This window comes from Pygoscelis adeliae, unplaced genomic scaffold (genome assembly GCF_000699105.1).
Source record: "Pygoscelis adeliae isolate BGI_AS28 unplaced genomic scaffold, ASM69910v1 Scaffold138, whole genome shotgun sequence".
Lineage (NCBI taxonomy): Eukaryota > Metazoa > Chordata > Aves > Sphenisciformes > Spheniscidae > Pygoscelis > Pygoscelis adeliae.
Window position 1 is genome coordinate 1295828 of NW_008825265.1, and position 15158 is coordinate 1310985.

Here is a 15158-nt window from a genome sequence, read left to right on the forward strand (position 1 = left end):
TTGGCATTTAGCTGAATGTGGATCTTCTTCCATTTTTGCTCTTAAACACTGTTTTATTCATCAGTGAAAACTCTGGATGCTGTCGAAACAACTGTCAAAACCATTTCTGCTGACTGACAGACCTTCTCAACAAACCCTTTTCACCTCTTGCGCCTCAGGTAGGGTTAGATGATCACAACATTTTTGTTCCTCTTATGTTGTCTGCAGGTTGGGTAGAGATACCCAAGCTACAGTTCCCAAAGAACAGGGTTGAGAGCCAGAAGCTGCACAGCCGTATACAGACACAGAGTTAATTATTTCAGTTTTTCATATATGGGGTTATCATGTGACTGGTAGTATGCAATATAGGCATTCCAGCTCGTACAGGACATCCTCGGGGATCTCTGCACAGTGACAGGCATTGCAGAGACTTAATGCTCAGAAGCAGTTATATGCTTGAGCACATGCTTACCCGTAAGCACGTGGCATCCTTGGGAGTTGTGTACACCATCATCTGATAGAGGCTTGCAAATCAGTAGCAGTGCATAAGAGATTACATCAAGGTATGTTAATGTACTGTACCACTTATCCTTGTCATTTTGATTATTAAGACAATGAAAACATGTTGTCGGGATAAATTACTGGCATTGATAGACTGTAAGCAACCTTTGCAGGTCATTGCATTTCATATTTGGCATATGAAATCATGCTGTATGAGACAGAATAGGTCATATAGGAGATACATGACCAATATGATGATTCCTGCCCTTTCTTATAAATAATTATCCTTCAGCACACTAGTGATTGTAATTCTGAAAATCAGTGCCTGCAGACAAAAGACTCTTACTTGCACATCTCACACCTGTTAAACAGTGGAACATAGAAGCCAGCGTTGGTAGTCTCCAACTCAATATAATGTAACATTTTACAGTGCTGTTTGATGAAAAGTTGTCCTTGTGTCCTGGCTTTGGCAGGGATAGAGTTAATTTCCTTCCTAGTAGCTGGTACAGTGCTGTGTGTTGGATTTAGGATTTAGGATGAGAACAATGTTGATAACACACTGATGTTTTAGTTGTTGCTAGGTAGTGCTTACACTCATCCAGGACTGTTCAGCTTCCCATGCTCTATCGACTGAGAAGGCTGGAGGTGCACAAGAAGCTGGGAGGGGGCACAGCCAAACTGGCCAAAGAAACGTTCCATACCATGTGACATCATGCTCGGTACATAAACTGGGGAAGCTGGCCGGGGCGGGCCGCTGCTCGGGGATTGGCTGGGCATCGGTCGGTGGGTGGTGAGCAATTGCACTGTGCATCACTTGCTTTGTGTATTATTGTTTTATTATTATTATTATTACATTATTATTATTGTTGTTGTTATTATTTTATTTCAATTATTAAACTGTTTTTATCTCAACCCACGAGTTTTTCTCACTTTTACTCTTCCAATTCTCTCCCCCATCCCACTGGAGGGGGGAGTGAGTGAGCGGTTGTGTGGTGCTCAGTTGCTGACATGCTAAGATTTTTCTCAATGTATTTGAATAGCCTTGTGATATACTTATCATCCATTATCTTGCATATGAACAAAAATAATGGATATTTCTCTAGTCAGCCTTTGTCAACATGCTCAGAGTAAATGTTAGTTCTATATATTCTTGCTGCCTAAAGCACACATATTCTATTGAAAATAATACAGAATCACAGAGTGGATGATGTTGGCAGGAACCTCTAGAGATCATCTATTCCAGGGTCACTCCTTAATGCAGGGTCAGCTACAGCAGGATGCACAGGGCTGAGTTCAGTTGGGTTTTGAATATCTCCAAGGATGGCGACTCCACAACCTCTCTAAGAAACCCATGCGAGTGTTTTACCACCTCACAGTAAACTGGTCATTTATATGCTTAATTGGATTTGCCTGTGTTTCAGTTTGTTCCCATGGCCTTTTCTCCCATCAAAGGGTACCACTGAGATGTGTCTGGATCCATCTTCTGTATGCTCTCCCATCAGGTATCTAAATACATGGATAAGATTCCCCTGGAGCCTTTTCTTCTCCCAGCCCTCTCAATTTTTCCTCGTATGAGCAATGCACCAGTCCCTTTATCATCTTCATGTCCCTTCATTGGTCTCTTTCCATCTCTCTTGTACTGCAAAGCTCTGTGTAATGGGTGAAAAGTTTCTGTGTGATTTCTCCTAAAATCAAAATTATAAAGCTTGTTGATCAAATTTTAGGCAAAGAATTTTGGCTTCAGCTATATCTCTTACTTCTCTCTGAAGTAAGGTTTTACAGAAATTCTTAATGGTATTTCTGCATAATCTATTAAGGTGAAAATTCCTGTTATGAAAATAGATTATTTTCCTTTTCAAGTCCTTACAGTCTGTAAGCACCTTTTGCAGATTCATTTGAGTATTAGCTGTAAAATGGTCAACAGTTAAATATTCACATACCTACTTTTAAATACTTTTAGATTAGTTTTTCCTCATGACTTGTCCTTTTTTCCCAGCTTAATCAATATCTTGTTTGAATAGACTTTAAGCTGCTGATGGCCAGTGCTAATCCACTAGTTAAAACTCCTGTGATTCACTGTAATGTGGTATCTCTCCAAGACCCATCCTGAAAGGTAGTGCTTCCTGCAGTGGTATGTGCATTACTTTCACATTTTGTTGCAAATTACTCAAGTTACTTTCTAGTCCTGTACTTTACCAACTGTGCATTGCACAGAGTTCGTAAAAGTTGGCTGCCTATGAAACAGACTGCAATATTTGCATCCTCTGAAATGCCAGTTTTAAGTGTGTATTTTGTCACTTTAATCCCTACTAACATATGATATGCTGTAAAAGACTAAATCATGTTTATGAATATCTACCTTTTGCCTTGTAAATTAAATAAAGAAAAAATAATTATAAAATTATTAATAGCAAATAGTAATTTTAGTTATTTCCACAACCTCTAACAAGATTTTAAATTTAATTCTGTAGGTCTGCCTGATATGAAAATATTCTTAAAATGTATTTATTCCTGACACTTAATTTCCTATTCTAAAATATCGAGTGTTAGCTTTTTCTAAATAACACTCTTCTGTTGAATCTGTTACCTTTTATGTATTGACAGTTTTATGATCTTTCTTACTGCAAAACTACACCAATCAACAAATACTGGCTAAATATTTCCTACTGTAACCACTTGACAATTCTTGAGCCATTATTTAATTTTAATTTTCAGAAGAATTAAGCTGTATTAGAAGCAAAAACTCTTAACGAATGTTTGGCTGTTCAGTAGACACAGTGAAATATGAAGCCAGACTTTTCCGTTATGCTTTGTCTCTGAGTTAACTAATACATTGCTAAGTGTACCCATTAGTAACCCTGGACTTCTATCTTAATTCTTATCCATAATATGTTTCCAGATAATAATCTGATACTTACAGTAATTACATAGTGAAAGAAATTCTGATGTTCTGCTTTTTTTTCACACTACAGGGCATAGCTCTGACACAATTTTAGCTATGACTGCCTAGCCCAAACCCAGTGGATGTTAACCTGAAAATCTTCTTAGCACAGGTGTATAAATTTCATAGCTTGTCTGGACACATTACATGGTATAATTGCTCATCCTAAATTGGCTTGTCTCATAGCGTAGAAAACATTACACAGAATAGAAGTTCACTCCAGTTCATTTTAGACAATTTATAGAAAGAGCTTTCAGAGCCTGTAGACCTTGATCACTGTATACAAAGAAAAAATTGAAAAGCTGATGAATAGAAATCAAAGCAAACACCTGACCAGTCAACTAGACAGCAGCTCATTTTGCCTTTCAGAAGACTAATATCCTCTTTCCAGTCTATGAAGAGAGTCCCATTCCTAAGAAATGGTAGATAGGACTAGAAAATAAATATTTATGAGAAGAACTTTGTTCAAACCATGTGGCTTAGATGAATTCTTTTTCCATTTACACTTCAGACAAGTTAAATCAGTTTGCCGACATCCTAAATTACAGAACATCTAACAAGTGGGCAACCATCAGAGCTAGTCTACATTAAAACAGTATTAAATGGCTGGGACAGGCCTCTTTTTATTTGTGTGGAGAGCCTTAAACTTTACATAGTCACCCTAACAGAAGAAAATAGTGGTAAGGAGTGTTAATGAACAGACAGATGTCAAACCATTTTAATTGTGTCTTCAGTAAATCTTACCTTTGTATGTATTAAATGCATAGGTTTAGAGACCATTAGAAATAACTGGTTTTTACCAAGGAAACACTTTTTAGGGTAAAATTAAAGGGGAAGTATATTTTATTTCAGTTACCTAAGCATTTTAAAGAAAACTGACTGCTTTTTATATAAGGTAATATGAGTGAAACTAATAATGATGAATAAAAAATAAGGCAAGCATGTGGGTACTTTGTCATCAAGAGCACCTTTTAAAAAGGTCCTTTCCCCATCTTGTGATTATTTTTCATTGGCGCATAAAAAAGAGGTTATTTTCCCCACATTTTAGAAGAAAATTCTGATTATGTGGTTTAACAAAATGAGGAAAATTTCTGATGGTTGATATAATTACAGACTAACTGTATGGTCTTCTTGCTTCTCTGTTAGGATAAAAGAACATTTTCAACAATAACTTTAATTACATGGAAACATTTTCAGAGGCGTTTTTGTGTAGAAAAGAACAAATGCAGGTGGCTCAGAGCTACATCTTTCATGATCTGTAGCTCTACCAATATCTCACAGGTTACAGTGCTGAGTCTCAAACTAGCTTTCTTGTCAGTTTTCTCTTTAAATTTTTTAAAAAACTGCTTGATGTCTACTGGGGCTTGTTTTTTTTTTTCCTTTTTAGAAAACAGTCATGTGCATTGTGCATTGTGTTCTTTGAAAGCCCATCTCTTCTCTTAGTCTTAGTCTACAGTCCAGTGATTTGGAATGGAAGAAGTTCTGTGGTTTCCTTTACTGATGTAAAACCGATGAAAAATAAAAGGACAGATACTAGTTTTTTCCCCCCCTATTTTATATATCTTAAGCTGTTCTAGCACCCTTAGAAATTATTTTAATCTCAAACTTAGAAATAAAGAATCTGTGTTCTGTGATAGATTATTAGTGATTCCACCTTCGTGATGAGATGCTCATTTTTAACAAATAACTTTGTACTTTAAAGGGTCCCATCTCCACTTAATGTAGGCTGCTACAGTATGTAAATGCTTTCCTCTGAGCAAATAGGTTGGAGAGAATATATGGTGTAGTGAACTTCGGACAAGTAGAAGCACATCTGAACACCTTCAGGAAGAGTCTTCTTTACCTTTTTACTTCTCTTAACTAATGTTTTAAGAGTACAGGCTGATCAATGGCTGCTAATGCCTGCAGTGAAACTAAGCATGTGAATCAAACATTTGAAACTTTACTCTTAAAGTGCTCCAGACTTTAAATCAGACTGAAGTTGTGCTTGCTATCTGCTCTAGGTTTGAGGAAAAACAGATTTTTCTTTGTGTATTATATTATTGGTAAGACACTTTCTCTTCTAATATACCTTCATTAGCTTTCCAGTTGGATATCCAGTATAGTAACATTACTACTATCATGTATTCAGGCATAACCAATGTTTTAAATGTTTAGTTTGGATGTGTTAGCCAGCCTAGCCACAAAGGACAAGAAGGTACATATGCAGATTATTTATGTCAGGGAGATACTGGCTTTCCAGATATAAGGTAGACTTTTTTATTCTTCCCTAGCAGTTTAAATGGGAGTTCAGGCCAGGGAACATTTAAGAGGCACCATAAGTGTATCCAAGCTACCTGTTGCCTGTTGGCTTCCTTCATACAATTAATCTGAATCAGCTACTAAATTGGTAAGCCAAACAGGGCCAGGGGAGAGGCTTGAGCTCTGGCCCAAGGTTACTTATACCTGGAAGTTGTTACCATGGTCCCCGTCGTTGCTTTAGGCCAGGATAGCTGGCACTTTCTCAGACAATGCCCAGGTATGTTTCAGGGGTTGGCATGGGCCAGGAGCCACGCCAGATGGGCAATCTGAAGGCTAGCACCCTTATTTGGTAGATAAGGGAGTTTAGGTGCATGGATATGAACCATGCTCCGTCATTTGGCCTCAGAGACAAACGGCCTCTTTCCTCTTTAATTTCCTAATGTATGTATTGTAGACATACTGCCTAGTGGTTATAGACAATAAACCCACTTCCTATGGAAAATGCTTATTATAACTAGTTTGCCAGACATATATAAGTGGAAGGTAATGTATAAAACAATAATGAGTTAAATATATTGACATGAATGTGCTTCCTTTTGGCTTTACTGGTAAGAAAAAGATAAGCTGGCTTCTCACCGGCTTCTTTTTGGGTATACTCTGATATACAAAATGTCGGTTATTCTGTGGTTTGCAAATGAATTCAGAATATATGTGTTTTTAAATTTTTTAGCCAGTTACCTTTTTCAGTTATCTCGCATCTTCAGTTTCCCCATCTGTTATGGTGTGAAAAAGGGGTTGTCAGTAGTTACGGTTATCTACAGGACCGAGTACGAAGTTCATGCTCTTTGTTATAACAAATGCACACTTGAATATCCTAAAATGAAACAAATCCTTTCCCTCTGTACTCTGCAATTTAGTTTATTCAGTGTGTTTCCATAGCTGTACAAACTAAAACAGCCCTATGTGAGAACGGCAAAGACTTCAGTAAATCACTCCAGAAGCATTTGGACTTCTGAGGCTATTACCCTGCAGCGCAATCCCTTCTCTGCGTCATGTGTGCTTGAAGACACAATCCTGTTCACAGTTTGAAAATTCCCCTAGCAGTGTTTTGAAAATGGGTATCTCCTTTTCTGTCCTGACTGTGTTTTCTTGAAGAGTGAACCATGGAAGATGAATTTTCTACTTTGTAAGGAGGACTTTGCTCAGCCTCTTGAAAACCCATTTCATTGAATGTAGGTTTATTATAGTTAATCAACCTCATATGTATCCTTTTATTCTCTAGATAAACTAGTTTGAGATAGGTGCTTGCAAGAAATTCCTCTTCATGTGGGCTTTAAAAGGAAGTTCTAAGAAGCTTATATGATTTAATAATGGGATCTCAGTGGAGGAAAGCAGGAAGGAAGAATTTCATAGTTCTTAACCAAAAGGTGCAAGATCTCAGCTGTTATGTCCAAAAGTTATCTAATGACAGAACAGACATTTTACTTCCATTGGCAAAGATACATCCAGAGGCCTCTACAAAGGAAGATAGAATACTTCATGATAATGGTGAGATCCTAGTGACACAAGACACACGTTTTAGAACCTTAAGAAAATTATATTATTTATTTCATCTTCAAAAGGATGACTTTTTTTAAATCTACTTTTTCTAAGAACTTTCCAGCTTCCCTTCCACCACCCCCCCCCAAAAAAAAAAGGCAAACCATCCAAACTTGAACATATTTATATGCTTAAATCAGTGGGAGACAAATACGTTTTGACTTTTCTATATGTTTATTAATCTGAATAGTAGGCAACTGTCATATATATATGCAGAATGTTCTGGACTAATATTCAACAGGATTTTACATGGTCAAGAAAGTCATAGTTTACATCCATGAGATATCATAACTTCTCTGCAAGAAATAGTATAATTTCAGATCACTTTAATGAGAACTTATAAATGGCCAGTGAACCCTGGGAGAGCTTTATTTTAATGTGGAAATTTTGCTATGCTAAGAGATATGCAGGTGTCTAATCAGTTCTTCATAAGCTCACTTCAAGCCACTTTAACAAAACTGAATACATTATAATGTCATATTGCATGAAAATGAACAGGAAATTAAAAAGGTTATAAAAGAACATTATTAAATATGAATATAAAAGGAAATCTTCTGTGTATAAAACAAAAAACCCTCCTAGATTAAAACTGAGATTCATGCTTCACTAATTCTGTCAGCTGTCTTTCACATGGGAATGAAAAATAAGACAAAGCCCAGAAGTACTGATATGCATTGAATCATGAGTTAATAAAGAAGTTCATTGATTACAAATGGAACTGTGCTAAACTATAAAAAATGATAAATTGATAATTTAATAGCCAGCATAGTTCTACTTAAGAGTTTTTTGATTCAATTGGTGATAGCATGCCATTAATGTAGTTCTCAGAAGTACAGTCTGAAGTCAGCAGTGTGTTCAAGAATAAGGCATGGACAAAATAATATCACCTGACACTGAGAAACTGTTCCTGGAAACATGATGTCTTTTCAGGTAAAGGGTATTTTTTTAATAGTTATGATTATTATAATTCTGAAAGTATACAGAAAATGCAGAATATCAGTCTTCTACCTACACACCTAATTTGGAACTCTATTTTGAAATACCTGCTGCTTTCCATTTTCTTATTTATTTATTCTTAGTAGAATATAATCTTCGAAGACTAGATTTCATTGAAAACTAACTGTTCATTAAAAAAGTGGTATTTATCTCAGGATAAAAATGTAGTAAAACATTTCAAAATTATCTAAGTGAATTAAGGAACAAAGCTGCATTTAAAATGTTGAGGTAAGCACATGAAAACCCAAGTGTTACTGAATCTTATTCCTCTAGTCACTTATTATCCATTGCAATGGTAAGATTTATATGGAAAATCAGATTTTAGCATTTTTTAGAAGTTGTTATACACAGCAATTTTATTTTCTCTGAAGAGCTGAAAAGCATTTTTTTTCAACTTGAATTTGATACTTTAATTTTTTCTGGAAGTTTTAGCTTAAATTCATTGTGTTCTTCTCCCCTTCTTCCATAACATATTTAGGGGGTGGGTTTCGTAATTCAGTTAAATTTCCAGGGGTGACTTAACCGTCACCACGCGCAGGGCAGCTGCATTGCTACTACAGAACATAAGCTACCTAGGTGTAGGTGTAAAATATCTGCACTATGCATGTCAGGAGGTATCGTTTTCAAACTAAATGATAAGTTTGAAATGACTAACTAAATAAGTTTTGTTAACCAAAAGAAATGTAAGCTTTTCCTGGAGCATTAGTCAGAATGATGAACAAAAAGGTTAACTGATAAATAGGACAACTGTTAAGACCAGCTTGATTGCATAGAAAAAGTCATGTCCTGGAGACAAATATGGCAAATTGCAGAAAGAAAGGAGGTAGGATCAGGTCTGGATAAGAATTAAAGCATGTGTGATGAAGACATGGTGAAAAGGATTGGCGACTGATTGAAATATAGGAAAAGCAAGAACAAAATCATATGTAAGCAATGAAGGGTAGTCAGTGGGAATTTATACTCATATGGTTCTCTGAAAAAGAGTAATTTTGGGATGCGTGATAACTTAGGAGCTCTGAACATCTTGGCACTGGTTCGTAAGAACGGGGCTGACTTTCCTTTTCCTTCTTTCATACAAGATATTCACTCATCCTTTTAATACACAGCTGACTTCACGCCTAGAGCTTAGTTACCATTTATCAAAGCTGCCCAAGCAGTGCTCTCTTACTGTTTATAATACAAGTGCAGTCTCTCGAGTGAATTACTGTTTTTATTTTTCTTTGAAGCTATCTATTATCTTATGGTAGTGTGCCATGTGGAACTTAACTGAGGAACTCACAATCTTCCATTCAGCACTACGTATTGTTGTCATCAATGTGGATTTCAGGTTAATTTGTCTGTTCTTACTCTCTGATCCATCCCTTTGCATAGTAGGCCTCTTGCCTTTATCTTCAGAGGAACTACAGGATTTTTTCTTGAGTCTTATGCTGGGAGTTACAGACCATCCCCTACAATTACCAGTCACACTACATATGTCTATCTCTAGGCAACTGACTTTATTCTGCTTCATCTGCATCTTTGACCAGTGTCTTAAAGCAAGATTTTCTTCTAGCTCATGAATTCTCTGATGATAGACATTTGTTTAAGAGAGCCTAACGTTGTGAAAGAATTCATTAGCCCATTGCTGACTTTTTATTTTAGAGCTCCTCAGCAAAGTCTCCTAGTGTCTCACGCTATCTTCCAGGGCATCCAACAGGGTCTATCAAACAGAATTTCTGTTCTGTGGTTTGGATGGTTCAACCAATTTACTCCTAATAGCTGTAATTACTGACTTAATGTCTTTATCTCTTTGAAGACCTAATGTCTTTATCTCATTATTGAAATTCTTTTCTATTTTAATCAACAGTCTTATTCAAGCACTTATATGGATAGAGATCTATTTATGAAATTTGATATCTCTGCACATTTACATATGCTAGCACATTTTCAGTTGTTTTATGATTTGTAAGTAACAGTTTTATATTACTAATTGATGCAAAATATTCACCTCTTCTGTGGTATTTTTCTCCTTTACCTGAGGGGAGTGCCTAAAAAATTAATTAACATTTTCTGCAGTAAATATTTCTCAAAATTACCATATGGCTTTCTATATGACGTCTGATTCAGATTGTTCCATTTGTCTTATATTTCATTCTTTTTTTATTTATTAAATAGCAAAAACTCTCTATGGGAACTTAAAATCTCACCCCTTTCTTTATGAAGGAAAATGACACTGCTTTGGAAAGTTAGATAGAGGAAGAAAGAAATTCTGGGTGGTACAGCTTCCCCCTAACTGTCCGTTCTATTATATGAACTAATGATATTTTTCATTTTAAAGGTGGGTAGAATTAAAATACATAATAATTCCTACCATTTGAAGATCTCAATCATCTATTTCTTCCATTAGTGTTACTTACATTTGGCAGTAGTCCTGTCAACTGTCCCATTTTCTCATTCAGGAATATTCCTGTAAATTCATGATACAATTGTGAGTAACCCTGTCTAACACAAAGCTAATTTTCTCTATATTTGTTTTAATCTCTGTTATTAGAAGGAAAAACTCCAATCTTTGCTTTCAAAATGTATAGTGACTATATATGCTGACCTATGCAAAGAAGCCTTTTTTGAGAGAATTTCTGATACAGCTGAACAAAGATGGAAAATAAGTGACTGTTGGACACACAGTACAGTAAGTCTGCAATTTAGTACTAAGCAGATACATGAAAAATGTATTTCATTTATTAGTTTTTAATGATGTGGGACTTTTTAATAGATATGGGTCTATCTACCTCTTAATATAAAACACATCAAAATGTGTGTAGTTATCAGTAGAAAACAAAGATACTAAATATTTTCAATGCCCTTATTTCTAAATTGTGTGTTTTTATGGACGACATAAAAACATGCAATATCTTTAGAGTTCATAACACATTATTACAATGAACATACATAAATGCAAAAATGTGTTTTTATTCTTGAAGTATTTAGCTGAATCTAAAATATGTGTGGAACCAGTATTACATCCCCCTCTTTCCAAGACTAATTCAATGCCAAAACTGGAAAAAGTAAAAGGGTTTTCTGAATTGCAGTGGTAAATAATCTCAGGTTTATAAGATAGACATTCTGGGACTAGATCCTTACCTACATGGTGTGCGAAGTATGTTTTGTAGTGATTAGGAAAGGCATGTGCATTTATGCATATGTGATCACCCTGTTATCTGAGCTCTTGTTTTAGTGCTGTTGGATTTAACAAAACTCTGTGGTGCTTTAAGCTGTAGCAGTTTTCAGCTGCTAGAAACAGTGCAGTTAGACAATGTTGGAATGGTAAAGGCTATGCTGCAGTTCAGTGGAGTAACATTTTGATGGCATGAAGCTGAGGGTGGTCTGTTGCAAATTGTCACATGAGGGCATATGGGAACACTGTAAACAAAACCTGATGCAATAGGGTTTTGAGGCTATGTTCAACAGACAAAATCATGATAGTGCAATTTCACCCACCTTCCCTTTGAGAGGTGTCCCAGCAATGAATTACACCTTGAACCATGGCTAGGTATGGAGAGAAAGAATAGTTCAGAGCTTGAGAACAAGCAAAGAAATTAGCTGTTTTAACACAGGGATCAAGTTCACTCTTCAGATAGCTTTTATTTAGCAGACACTATGTCACTTATTTCACAAGAGTTTAATCTGTGTGTTCAGTAGAGATTTTTGTTTTTACAGCACAGTAACTATCTTTCATAACACGGTATAGTCTCTTCATATTTGCTTTTATCACATATTATTCTCCCTCACCTTTTCTCCGCACGCACTCTGTTTTATTCCAAATGTTCTGAACTATGTGTTTCTGACTGTTGCCTGTAAGATAACCACTAACATTGTCCTTTTCTTGTCGCTCTCTTTTTTCCACAGTTGGTTACACGAACTACCAACAGACATTTATTTACTTAACTCCTACAGTCTTGACCTTAACTTTTATGGAACTTTAAAGTTTGCAGATTCTATTTCAGATCTGAGAAGGCTTGGGGGAAAAAAAATCATCCAATTTTTTCCAACAAGACCAAATTATTCTGGTAAAGCATATTATTTCGAACTACTCAGCTTGTCCTGTGTCCCTAGCCTATCACAGGTACATGAGTATTAACAATTTTTTTCTTTCAGTTATAAAAAGAGTAACTAAACATATTTTTCCTATACAAGAAAGTTTTTGTGAAGTGTTGACTTCGCTGAGTGCTCTGAGATTTTCAGAGATTAATTACCTTATCTGAAGCGGATATAGACAAGTTAGTATAAAATGTGTTCCCATTCCACTACATATGCAAGTCTTAAAAATGAATATGAAAATAATATGAAGCTAATAATACATCACTTCCTTGTCTGTATAACTTCAGTGATACAGAAATGAAAAAATCTTTATATAATAACACTGTATCATGTGACTAGGCAGTAAATAGAAGATACATGCTCCACAGAGTGATTTATTTATAAAATGTAATTAGAATGCTCAAATGATATACTGCCACGTAGGTTCTTGACAGTCAGTTTAGTCAAGATAAGAGAGTTAAATTTCTTGATGGCAACACCCATCAAATTACAAACAATGTCACAAAATGACAGGGTCAGTCAAAATTGTGTAACTTTTCTTAGATGCTTTTTGTAAAAACATTAAAAGCTTCCAGCAGATGACTTTACAGACCAGGGAGAGGGGTTTCTGTGAAAAACAGTAATCTACTTTATCTATTCCTATTACTGGAAAGCATATATCTACTCTGGAGGCTACCCCTCTGTTATTCCACTCTAGTGTTTCACAAAAATAAAATGTCCAATTCATGTTCATGTATAGAAAATACTATATAGAAGAAATGCAAACATAATTCCTGCTTTATGTATTTGTCACCATGAAAAAAAAATCAACAAGTTGAAAACAGTTATAAAGAGTGATATTTATGATGTGTTTATAGTACAAGCACATAGCAGAAAAGTAGAATAAAATGTAGCACATAACAGAAAATAACTTTGTGACAAAACTCAGAGAGGTGAGGAAATAGATATTTCTTGCTTAATGAAAAATTTGAGTTAGTAATATGCCAGTAGACACAATGCATTTCTATAGTTTTTAAAAAAGCTAAAAGAAAAATACAAAAGACAAATAAGAACAGTCACATTGCATAATATACCAAGTTCCTCATTGAATCCTGTAGTTAATTTTCCCATTTCATCTACAAGCCACACCTGTCAAAGGCAATCAATGCAGTGCTGCCTGCTTGCTGAAGCAGTGCCAGTTGCTAACAGTTATATATAAGCCAGCTAGAAGTAGATGGTCTATTAATTTTCTTGAATTGGTATCTTGTGACAGAAGCATATAAATTTCCCAAATAATTGCTATCAGGTTAAGTGGAAGGCTCATTCCATTTATTAAATAAATATGTTGATGCATTTCTCTTCAGTAAGGCACAGTAATTGAACAGCATAATAATAAATGCATAAGTCTCTATTTCAAACCAGGACTCCTTTTAATTTAGCTGATACTCCACTGAGCAATTTGCCTGTGTTAGTAGACATGTTATTAGGTATAAGGCTGGAAAAGTTTTACATTTGTCTGTATATCTATCTAATAAAATCTCACTGCATAATCATTAGATTTACTGTAAGAAAATCATTTAAGGCCTACGATACATTATTATCATAGTCTAATTACTGCATAGTTAAGGTCATGCCTTTTCTCACTGGCATAGTCCTGTGGGCTACTTAAGATAATAAAGTTTATGTAATCAATAAGACTTTTTAGAATCTGATTCCTTGAACATGGTTATCTCTGCCATCATCTATGTACTCTATTTTGAGAATGCATTTACAGGAAAAATTGTGAGAATATTGTCTGTAAATTATGCCAGAAAAGAAAACATAAAATTGGGGTTACTTACATAGTGACTTCATGAAAAAGGAAAAGGAAAGAAAGCTGACAATAAACATAATATAATGAACTACAATAAAGGCTAGTAAAAAGTCTTTCCCATGTTTTCAGAATGGAGGAAATGTGAAATATATATCTTAAAAATAACTAAGGAAAAAAATCTAGACCAAGTTTTGTATTCCTCATTATGAGCATATGCATCTACTCTGACCTTTACTTCTGGTGCAGATAACACATTTTAAATCTGCTTCCAGTCAATACCTGATTTTTATCTTTTATTCTTGTTTCTTTTGTATGTTAGACTTATAAATCACTACTAACTTTTGATAAAGTAATACATAATTAAAGTTACGAAATTATGGACCTGATGAACCCTTTTAAAAAGTATACCACACATTTTTTGTGGTTTAACTAAACATACTAAAAGGGTAGAACAAGGACGATAGTAAATGGATGGTTTTAGAAATCAAAGCTGAAACTAAAGAATGAATGTCTGGAGGGATAATTGGACTTGTTCTGTGTTTAAATGAAAAGGAAGTTTCCAGAATAGCCGATGAATGAGATCCATCTCCTGCAGCATAGGAAATTGAGACATTTGAGTAGGCAAGAATGTTATTGAGTCAGAGAGGCTGATCTTCATTTAGTTTGAATATTAAGTTATTGTATGCATGGAAATTCTATGGATGGGCTTGCAGCTTTTGCTCAGCCAAGTTTTGAAAAACAGGTCTTGTAAGAGGAAAGGTTAAGGGCTTGTTTTCTCTGTGGCTCAAAAGGGGAAGATACCTAGTGTTGACTGACGTTGCCGTTGCTTTGCATTCAGGATAGGTCAGAGGACTGTAGCTGTTGTCAACAGAGTTCCAGTGTGCATCACATTCTTACTCGTGGCTGAAGAAGCTGAATAGCTGAATTCCAAAAAGAAAATCAAGTTTCGGGTAGTTCTATTACCCAATCATTACCCAAGAACTTAGCATTCTTTCACAAGATGAAATATTACCATAGTTAAATAGAGGATTT